This window comes from Rhipicephalus microplus, chromosome 2 (genome assembly GCF_043290135.1).
Source record: "Rhipicephalus microplus isolate Deutch F79 chromosome 2, USDA_Rmic, whole genome shotgun sequence".
Classification (NCBI taxonomy): Eukaryota; Metazoa; Arthropoda; class Arachnida; order Ixodida; family Ixodidae; genus Rhipicephalus; species Rhipicephalus microplus.
In genome coordinates, this window is record NC_134701.1 from 281,667,207 (window position 1) to 281,678,133 (window position 10,927).

Sequence of the window (10,927 nt, forward strand, 5' to 3'; positions counted from 1 at the left end):
TTATTACAACGCTCCCCCTAGCGTACATCGCCGCACTAAATCGAACGATTGCCTTCCACCAATGATACAAGCCATATGTGACATCATTCCTATTCTATAACATCTCGCATTTTTCATCATGAACTGTAAGTACCGCCGTCTAGTTTATAACACCTTGCATCTTTTCATTATGAGGTACACGTACTGCCATCTAGTGAACACTGCAAGAACTAAACAAGAGGTAACTACATACAGGGGACGCACAGCCCACACCTTAAGGAGCTTCGCTCCTAAAAAAAAAGAGTACACGATTGTGATCGCCGTGTACTAAGAAAGTGCCTCGCGTCCTCGACCGGGTTCACCGTGATTGTTGCGTCCGCCACTGGTGGCGCTTCTTCGGACGGGCCATATGGCTCGCCGTATATATGCGGGGTACGACGCAATGCGCAGAACGCAATGCAGGGAGGTGAGTCGCAAGAGTAAGTACGAGCCTTCTTCTGTTAAGCCTTCCATCCGACATTGCGGATGGCTGCCCATCGACAGCGGCGTCTGGTCGCTTAATGGTGCGCTGCCGTTGCCGCGCGCCATTGTCCGCATGCCGAGAGGAGCTGATCGCTCTTTGTTTGACTTCTTGGACCTTTTCTGTCTGCTGCGCTGTCACAGGCCGTGTCGCGAACAGTCAAGCACGGACAAAGCGGCGGTCACCGTGAATCGAAGCCTTCCCGGCCTCCGCGAACGGTTTCCTCGTCCCAATACGCTGCTGCCCGAATTTGTGTGGCCGTGCTTATAACTTGTGGATGAGATTGATGGCGCAGACAAACGGCATAGCAAGATACACGGCCATGTGGGATGCCATCTCGGGATTTATACGGCAGTTCTATATTAGTGCCGCTAAGCATATGACGTTCATGCTCAGCGTTGATCCATGCAGTCTGGCAAGCAATACTGCAAGCAATGCTCAACAGAGTATGTGTTAACCAGTACTTGATTAAGAGTGAAGTACTATAGTAAGTCACTGCGCATAGCAGAATATTACCTTTTATATTATATCACCAGTCACACATACGAATACGTAATTTTAGTGACCCGACTCACTGTTTGCTGAATGGACGAGCTTAAGTTATTTCGCTTGAAATGTCAAAAAATTCCAAGTACTGTCTTTTTAAAAAATAAATTATACTGTAGCGTTTTGGAGCAAGGGCATTCGTCATGACGCCGGCGTTTTCTACGGGGTATGTGTTGCATAACTTGAAGGAGGTAGATAGGCAGTCTACTGCGTCGGAAGATTTGAGCCTCAAAGGGCAGTGGCTGACTTACACTTTTGCTCCAAAGACAGAGGTGCGCAGATATCAGAAAAAGGAACATATATGCACAAAAACAGTTAGGTGCCGTTCCCTCAATTGGCGCTCATCGTCATCAGCCTGACTATACGCCCTCTGCAAGGCAATGGCCTCTCCTGTGATCCGCCAATCAACCCAGCACGCTTTCTGCTGCCACTTTAAACCTGTGAACTTTGTAATCTCATCGGCCCACCTAGCTTTCTGTCTCCCTTTCGTGCGTTTGCCATCTGTGAAAATACCGTCAGTTACCCTTATGGACCAGCGGTTATCTTGCCTACGTGCTACGTGTCCGACGCACGTCTTAGTAATTTCAACCATGATAGCCTTAACCCCAGCTTGTTTTCTGACCCACTCTGCTCTCTTCTTGTGTCTTGAAGTTACGCCTATATATGATTTTTTCTTTCCATCTCTGGCTGCGTCCTCCTCAATTTAAGCTGAACCCTCCTTGTAAGCCTCCAGCTTTCTGCTCTGTAGATAAGTACCGGCAAAATGCAGCTGTTATATACCTTCTTTTTGGGGGTTAATGGTAGATTACCATTCACGACTTGAGAGTGCTTGCCACATGTGATTAACCCCATTCTTATTCTGCTAGTTATTTTACTCCCATGGTTCGGCTACGCAGTTACTACTTGCCATAAATAGACGTGTTCCTTTACAGCTTCCAGCGTCTCTTTACCTATCACAAAATGCTGTTTTCTACTGAGACTGTTGCACATTACTTTAGTTTTGTGTATATTAACTTTCAGACCTACTATTTTGCTTGCAACGTCCAGTTCAGTAATCATGAGCTGTAATTTCTCCCATTAGTTACTACTCAAGGATATGTCATCAGCGAATTGCAGGTTACTAAGATACTCTCTATTAACTCTTATCCCTAACTTTTCTCTACATAGGGCCCTGAAAACCACCTGTAAACACGCGGTGAATAGCATTGTTGAGATCGTGTTTCCCTGCCTTACAGCCTTCTTTATTGAGATCATGCCGCTTTCTTTATGGAAAACTATCGTGGTTGTGGTGCACTGTACATTTTTTCCAGTATATTTATGTAGAATTCGTCAATGCCCTCATTCCATAGTGCCTGCATTACTGCTGATGTCTGGATTAAGTCAAACGCCTTCTGCTAATCTATGAAAGCCATGTATATGTGTTTGTTGTGATCCACCCATTTTTCTGCCACCTAATTCATAGTATGAATATAGTCTGGTGCCTGTAGGAAACGTCGCCTTAGTTCTATTAGGTATTATTTTTGTAAATAGTTTACAGGAAACGGTCAGTAATCTGAGTGACCTGTAATTTTTCAAGTCCTTAACGTCTCTTTTCTTATCAATTGAAATGATGTTGGTGTTCTTCCAAAATTCTGGTACTGTTCTCGTCAAGAGTCATTTTGTATATGCGGTTGTCAGTTTTTATAACACAATTTCTCCGCCATCTTTCACCAGGTTCGTTGTTACCTTATCCTCACCAGCGGCTTTGCCTCTTTGCATTCCTTCTAAGCCTTTCCTCACTTACCCTGTCGTTACTGGTAGGATGTAGAATTTCTCGGGGCTATCATTGCGTTTTACGATTGATCCTGGTTATTTAGGATTCTGTACAGCTCCTCCACCACCTCAACTACCCTATCCATATTGGTTATGACATTGCCTTCCGTGTCCCTTAATGCAAACATCTGATTTTTTTTTCCTATGCACAAATTTGCCTTCGCAGCTTTTAGGCTTCTGCAGCTTTTTACAGCCTGCTCAATTTTCTAATGTCTTTCTGATGTAGGCTACCTTGTGCCTATTGATTAACTTCGAAAGCTCCACTAACTCTATATTGTCGATTGACGCTTTTGGCGCTCGAATTGGGTTAAATAGACGTATGAAAGAGTGACATGGACTGCGCAGTCCCTGTAAGACCACGTCAATTCAATTTCGCGTTACAGAGCCTCGGGCAATTTCGTCTCATAATCTCGTTTGCTCTTCGCTCTGTATGCTATCTGCCATCGGTGCTTATTTGAGAATGTACTTTTTTTTAGTGGTAGAAGTTCTCCAAGTCTGTTGCTCCAGTCTCTCTCTCTCTCTTCTTCTTCTTCTTTTGGGACTATGTTGTATGCTTCTGTCATTCTCCTTCCTAAAAAAGTCGACAGGCATTGCACCTTTTTAGTGGCACTTTTCATCAATACTTTCCATTCTGTCCGTTGTATATCTTTGCTTTCATATTGAATAATAAACGCAGAAAAGTGCGTGTGCACGGTTATTGACTGTTTCTTTTCGTTGTTTGGCTTATATGTCAGAAAGCCCCCCTGTCGGGTTCCGTATCATCGCCCGCACACTTTAACAGCTTGTCACATTATGCTATATTCATACCATACTAGACGGGCTCGTTCATAATAAGCAGGGCATTTCACAAAGAAGCACTTGGTGTTTTTTCCTTAAGCTCTTGCTCTGTCCTCTCTTCATCACCGTAATGAAATCTATCGACCTACATCAAAATAAACCTGTCACCGACATTCAGGAAGAACAGAGTTTATAGAAAATGCCCCTTTTCCCTTCTGTTTACTTTTAGTTTTCTATTAAGTTGAACACCTAGGACAACTAGATGTGACCTGGCGGAATGGTTTATATCTCCACAGACCAGGTGTTTCAGATTTGTGAAGAAAATTCTCACGATCTTGCATTCTTTCAAATTAAGCTTGTAATCATCAAATGGAGTAGGTTTTTAGGTCAAAGCTCTTTTGATTGCACCTGAATGTTCTTAACCATGCCGGTGCATTAGGCGATTATTGATGTTCAGTGAGTAATGAAAAAAAAAAAAACGTCACTCCTCTTCTTCTTGCTGTATCTACGTTCATTAGATATAAGATGTGACCTTATAAAGTAAAGTGTTATCATTACACTAGTGCACCGGTATGGTTGATATAGGTTAAACCGTATCATTTCACCTGCTCAGGCTATGATTTAACCCTATGAAGAGTATATCCCACCACTTTAAAAGGAGGTGCAAGCAAGCTTCCAACCATCCATCCCCGTAATTCTTAAACTTCTCGTTCATGAGCGTCAAGTTGGCTCTTATTTCTTGATATTGTACTTATCGCTTAATAGAAATCATATTTACAAGGTGTGTCCAGACAGTAACGACTTTCGAACAGCAAAAAGGACATCGTCCTACGTGATTAGGCCATCGAAGAATAAGTTGTTGCAACTTGAAAGTGCGAATATTTTCGTAATAGTATGCTTAAATAGTCGATATCATCGACCACTCACACTGAAACACAATACCTGAGCAAAAGTACGATAATGGTCATTTTAGTGAACATAGCATCGGTACAAAACATCACATTCTACAGTGTGTCTGGTTGTAGCCACAACATAGCTGGTTAAGGAGCGAGAACGTGTCGGCCGAATATTCTCAAGATTAGTACGAGAGAAATCTGCCTATTTGTTCCAATTGCTTTACCTGTGCATATAATAAAAAACGCTTACTAGAGAGTGCGAAGTAGCGGCAGAAGCTTGCTGTTCCATGTGACATTATTTATTAGATGTGAGGCAGCTCTTTGACTAGCCTATGTAAAGCTGTCCCTCCGGACGAACGCGCCGCGCGCTGCAGGTATTGGCGTGGTGCCAAGTAGGTCGCGCCGCTACTGCGCGTTACCGCCATGCTTTCCTCACAGTGAACGGTTAGGTCACTCGCTTCCTCACCTGCCGCACGCTCACCTCAGCGCTCGCAGCTGCCGCCTCGTCCGTTCACCCGCAACACCTGCCGCGACCGCCGCTCACTACACCGCCAACTCGTTGGTTCACGTGCAATAAACCTGACATGCGCTTAACGTACGCTTTGAAACATGTCTGTACGTGTCACCTACAAGATCTACGCCAGAAATCGCTTCAAACGAATCTTTCAGTTCTCACCGCAGCACCCGCTTTAGCCCCGTTCAACACGAGACGCCACCCGCGCTTGACGTTGCTGCTTCGCATCCCATCAGGGTGCCCTTCGGGGAGACGGTCCAAGTTTATTTATTTTCTTTTATTTTTACGTACTGCAGGCATGTAAAGGGGCTATTGTAGGAGTGGGATTATGCAGTGGAGAAAACGTCGCAACAGGCAGAAGTTCGGAAAACAACTGCTCGTCCGTTCAGTGCTATATTGGAAAATGTAACTTTTGATTAGATTTGCACATAATTCAGTTTGCGCAACCTCCCAAATCTTTCTTACGAATTTCATTAGGAGGTACCGATATAAGCGTGATCGGTGCCTCATCTGTTCCGCTCAGTGCCCTCCGTTTAGGAAAACCAAGAAACAATTGTTCGCAAAATAAAAACAAACAATAATAATAAGATAAAGAAACAGCACCTTCGCATTTACACCAAAAGTTCCAAGTGCGGGCAAAGCGCAGACAGCATGAGCAGAACACGTCTCTCTATCTCTCTTTATCTATCTATCTATCTATCTATCTATCTATCTATCTATCTATCTATCTATCTATCTATCTATCTATCTATCTATCTATCTATCTATCTATCTATCTATCTATCTATCTATCTATCTATCTATCTATCTATCTATCTATCTATCTATCTATCTATCTTTGTCTATCTATCTATCTATCTATCTATCTATCTATCTATCTATCTATCTATCTCTTTTTTTTTATTTTTTTGGGGGGGAGGGGGCTAGAGTTTATTGCTACGTTAGCCTCGACTTTTCTCTCCCCCATTGATTGCAATGTACCGTATTTTTACGGCTATGAGCAGCATGTGGGCGATTTCTTTTTATGAGGACCTGGAATCAACTTCTGACCGCCCAGACGGCTCGTGTCGTCGCCAAGAGTCATCATCTCTCGGTGCCGCCATGGATGAAGCCACCGACTTGACTGGGGAAGTCTCCTGTTTTTTTTTTTTTTTTTTACTTTTGTCTCTCGACATTCCAATAGAGCTTTCTGTGTCTATTTATGTAAGGCACTGCCTCGTTTTGGTAGAAACACTGGATTTGACGACCCGGTGACTATCTATCCGTAACGTTTTTTTGTATCAGTTGGATATCACCGTCTTTACGATGGTTTAACGGCACCTTAATAAGCTCTCTATAAGCTTTTTTTCTCTTTCAATCTTCTCCATTCTAGTACTCCTCGTTTCCCCTTCAAGTACTGGACACCAAACTGGATACCTCCTCTGACTATCCTCCCTGTCTTTGTCCGTAATCGTTAGCAGAGAAATTGATCTTCTTCGTCATCTTCAGCCTGTTTTACATCCACTGCTGAACCTCTCAATGATCTCCAGTTTGACCTATCTTGTGCGTGCTGATTACATTTTGTGCCTACACGCGAACTGCTGGATTTCGTCACTCCGTCTAACCACCTGTCAATTCGCGTACGTTCATTGCCTATCCCTTGTTGTCCATTCCGTCACCCTAACTGTGACCATCGGTTATCTGCGTTTCGCATTGCGTGGCCTGCCCAGGCATTGGCGACGGCAGATTTTTGTCTCGGGGAGTGCTAACTCAAGGGGAGAGGGGGAGGGGCAGTGGTAGAGTGCCCTGTTGAAGAGAGGAGGTGAGTGCTCATTTCGCACCCCCCTGTCAACGCCCATCTCAGGTCCGTATTTTTGCAGGCTTAATATCGCCTGGAATGTCGACTGCTCGTGCTTGTTCTCTATATAATCCACTCTGCTGGAATACTTTCAACAGCCAAGGAGGACGACGACGAAGTGTCTCTTCATAGAACGCTTCTGCTTTCGGCTCCGAGCATTGTTATCAAGTTTTTCGCTTTTTACGGGAGACGCTGCTCCCTGCCCCAAGGCGACGGACGCGGAGTCATCCACTGGTCCGCCCAGCCAGAGGTCTGCTATGGCGAGCTCCTCGGTAAATCAGCGCGCCTGGCCCAGAACCAGTGAGGCCAACGGTGATAGTCACTGCATCATGGCTGTGGACGTGGAGCCTTCTGCGGCTCTGTCCGACCATAGACCACCTTTGGCAAGCTCGTCGCGGAAACGAAGCACCTGTTCGAGCACCAGCGAGGACACGGAACTGTACTCGGCCACTGGCGACGACTCGTCGGATGACGACTTCGAGACCGTGAGAAGCAGGAAGGCCAAAAGAAGAAGTATCAAGTCGTCTTCACCAGCAGGGACATTAACGTCTCAGTCAAAAGGAGAATGCTGGCCGCACACCATCCTCTTCATGCCCGAGGACTCCACCATCAGCCTTCGAGCAGTAAACAGGCAAGCTCTCTCTATGTACTTTGAGGGGGTAGCACCAAACGACATTAAGGATATCCGGGTGAACACGCGGAAGAATATTCTAGCTGTGGACACAATGACTGCCAGCGCCATAGACAAGCTTCGCAGAGTATCAGATTTGGGAGGCATCAAAGTTCGACCGGTTATTCCAATGGACGGTGCCTGCACGGCGGGAGTAATCTACGACATTGATTTGGCCATAGCAAATTCGGACCTCCCAACTCTCATAAAACCAGCGAACGAAGGAGTTCTCATCGCGAATGTACTTCGCCTCGGAAACACCCGATGTGTAAAGATAATGTTCAAAGGAGATTCCATTCCGTCGCATGTCAAAGTGGGACACTTCCGACATCCTGTTCGACCATTTGTCCCTAAACCACTCCAGTGCCATAACTGCATGAAAATTGGTCACATCAAGAGTGTATGTAAAACACCACAGCATGCCCCCGATGCGCTGAGCCGCACACTGCAGACGCATGTCGGGCAACAAGTCTGAAGTGCAGAAACTGTGATGGTCCGCATGATGCTGCATCCAAGGAATGCCCTCGGATTAAGAAGGAAATCGCCATTATCAAACAAATGGTTAGGGACAATTCAACCCACAGAGAGGCTGCTGAAAGGGTACGGCGGCGACGTAGTCGCCGACGGAGGCGTGTAGGACAGAGTGTTGCGCATAACCCATTTCCTCCGAGCACGAGTGAAGTAGTAAGCACGAAGCGAAATGAAGTGGAGAAGCTCACAGCTGCGGATGAGTGGCCTACGCTTCCGCGTACGCAGCCGGCAAAGGAGCCTCCTGCGAGGCCTCGCCGCCCTACACCTTCCACCGAGTCTACTTCCGTTGAGGATGTGTCAAGGGTCGATCGACAGATCATCCCGATGTTACGATCCCTCGTCGCTGTCATGGCAGACATACTAAGAAGCCTGGGAACTCCAACCGCTCGAAGCGGGTTACAGGTGTTGGACGCGCTGAGCCCAGTCCTCGCCTCCCTCGCGTAGAGTCATGGCAGGAGATCAACAATCGTTCCGCAAAGACGTCAGAGAAGCATCAGTCATCCAGTGGAACGCAAGAGGACTTAGATCACGGATTTCCGATTTTCGTCAGTACGTGTTTTCTAACCGTTTCCCAATCATCGTAATATGCGAACCGAAATTATCAAACCCGATCAGGCTATCCGGCTACGAATCAATCCCGTCCAAAACCCGAAACGAAAGCAGCAAGGTCATTGTGTATATTCGCCGGGAGCTTACCTACATCATTCAACCTGTGTCGCCTCATGATGAGAACCAATATATTTGCCTGACTGTGAAGCAGAAAACCCTCACCTTCACATTAATAGGTGTCTACTTATCTCCCTCAGCCCGTTTTGATTGCCAAAGACTGGATGACATTCTTTCGAGCGTCCCGGATCCGTGGATAATTATAGGGGACTTCAACGCCCACCACCCAATCTGGGGAAGTTCAAAAGTCAATACCACGGGCCGGAGGCTGGCTTCATTTGTATCGACTCATGAACTGTCTCTACTTAATGATGGGAGCCCTACATTTCTGCGAGGATTAACGTACAGCAGCTGTTTGGACTTGACGTTCGTGTCACGTCGCTTCGCCACAAGCGTTAAGTGGTTTTTAGACATCGAGACACATGGTAGCGATCACATCCCCAGTTATCTCACCATCGAAGGCTTTGCTAGCAACCACCCGCCGAAAACCGTACGGAGGATCGATCTTTCAGCATTCACAACCAACATTGAACACGCTTGTGAAAAAGGCTTAACCTCTGGCATTGAGCAAGCGATCAAACAAGCAGCGCAGAGTGCGATGCGCACGCTGGCATATTCTTCAAGGCCCTCAGAAACGGACATGGAGTTAGAGCGACTCCGTGCGATTCGTCGGCGTGCGGAGCGTAGATATCGACGCACAAAATCCATTCAAGATCTACGGATGGCCAGGCGCATGCAAAAGAAGATTCAGCGTCGTATAGACAAACTGGAGTTTCAACGGTGGGCGAAATTTTGCGCGAGTCTAGACCCTCGCAAACCGCTTTCTCAAATATGGCGAACCGTGCGAGGCATATTTGAGGCATATTTGAACCGTGCGAGGCATATTTACGCATATTTCCCCAACAACGTTTTCCGTTTAAAGCCTTGGCCCTTTTCCAAAATAGAAGGGATATCGAGGTAGCGGAAGACTTTTGTAGGAAGATTGCGGGCCCGCCAAATTGCACAGAAGCCCTTACTGCTGATTACACGCCACATTCACTGGACCCGCACCTGGACCTGCCTTTTTCGATGGAAGAACTGAATGTGGCTCTTGCTTCATGCAATCGATCGTCATCGCCTGGGCCGGATGGCATATCATACCGCCTATTATGCAATCTCGGTGATCGAGCACGAAGTGCTTTGCTGGAAGTATTCAATGAGTCTTGGAGAGATGGAACGGTCCCCAGAGAGTGGAAAACAAGCCGGTTGGTTGCACTTCTCAAACCTGGAAAATCGCCTCTAGAGCTGACATCATACCGCCCAATAGCGCTGGCTAGTTGCGTAGGGAAGCTGATGGAGCGAATGATCCTTGCCAGACTCGAGTGGTTCCTAGAACGCCATAGAATATATCCAGACGCCATGGCCGGTTTTCGTCGTCTTCGGAGCTCCATTGACAATGTCATTGACCTGGTGACCTACGTACAACACCAGAAAATGAGCAGACGGTTATCTGTCGCACTATTTTTAGATGTCAAAGGAGCTTATGACAATGTTTCTCACGAAGCCATACTTGACGCCCTCGAGTCAGTTGGTTTGGGTGGGCGAGTGTACCGCTGGATCCAATGCTACCTACATATGAGATCATTGTTTATGCAAACTGATGATGGGCCGACTTCTGAACATTATACACACCGTGGTGTTCCTCAAGGTGGTGTATTGAGCCCCACACTGTTCAACCTGGTTCTGATCGGTCTCGTTGAACGCATACCAGATTCCGTGCAGATATCTCTCTATGCAGATGATATTTGTGCCTGGACATCAGGTGTAACACGTCCTCAGGTACGTGCGAGACTCCAGAAAGCAGCGAATTCAATATCGGCGTACCTTAGAGAACAAGGCCTCGAGATTTCTCCTGAGAAATCGGCGCTGGTCGCGTTCACGCGGAAGGCAATGACGTCATATCCCATCGCCATCGATGGACACAGTGTCTGCTACGCCAGGACCCACAGGTTTTTGGGGGTCACGATCGATCGAAATCTCTGCTGGAGTCCCCATGTGGCTACTCTAAAGAAGCGCCTAACGGCCATCGCACAACTTTTCAAGTTCCTCGGAGGCAAAACGTGGGGCACATCAGTGCACGCGATGTTGCATTTGTACAAAACGCTGTTTCTGGGGTACCTGCGGTATAGCTTGCCGGTTC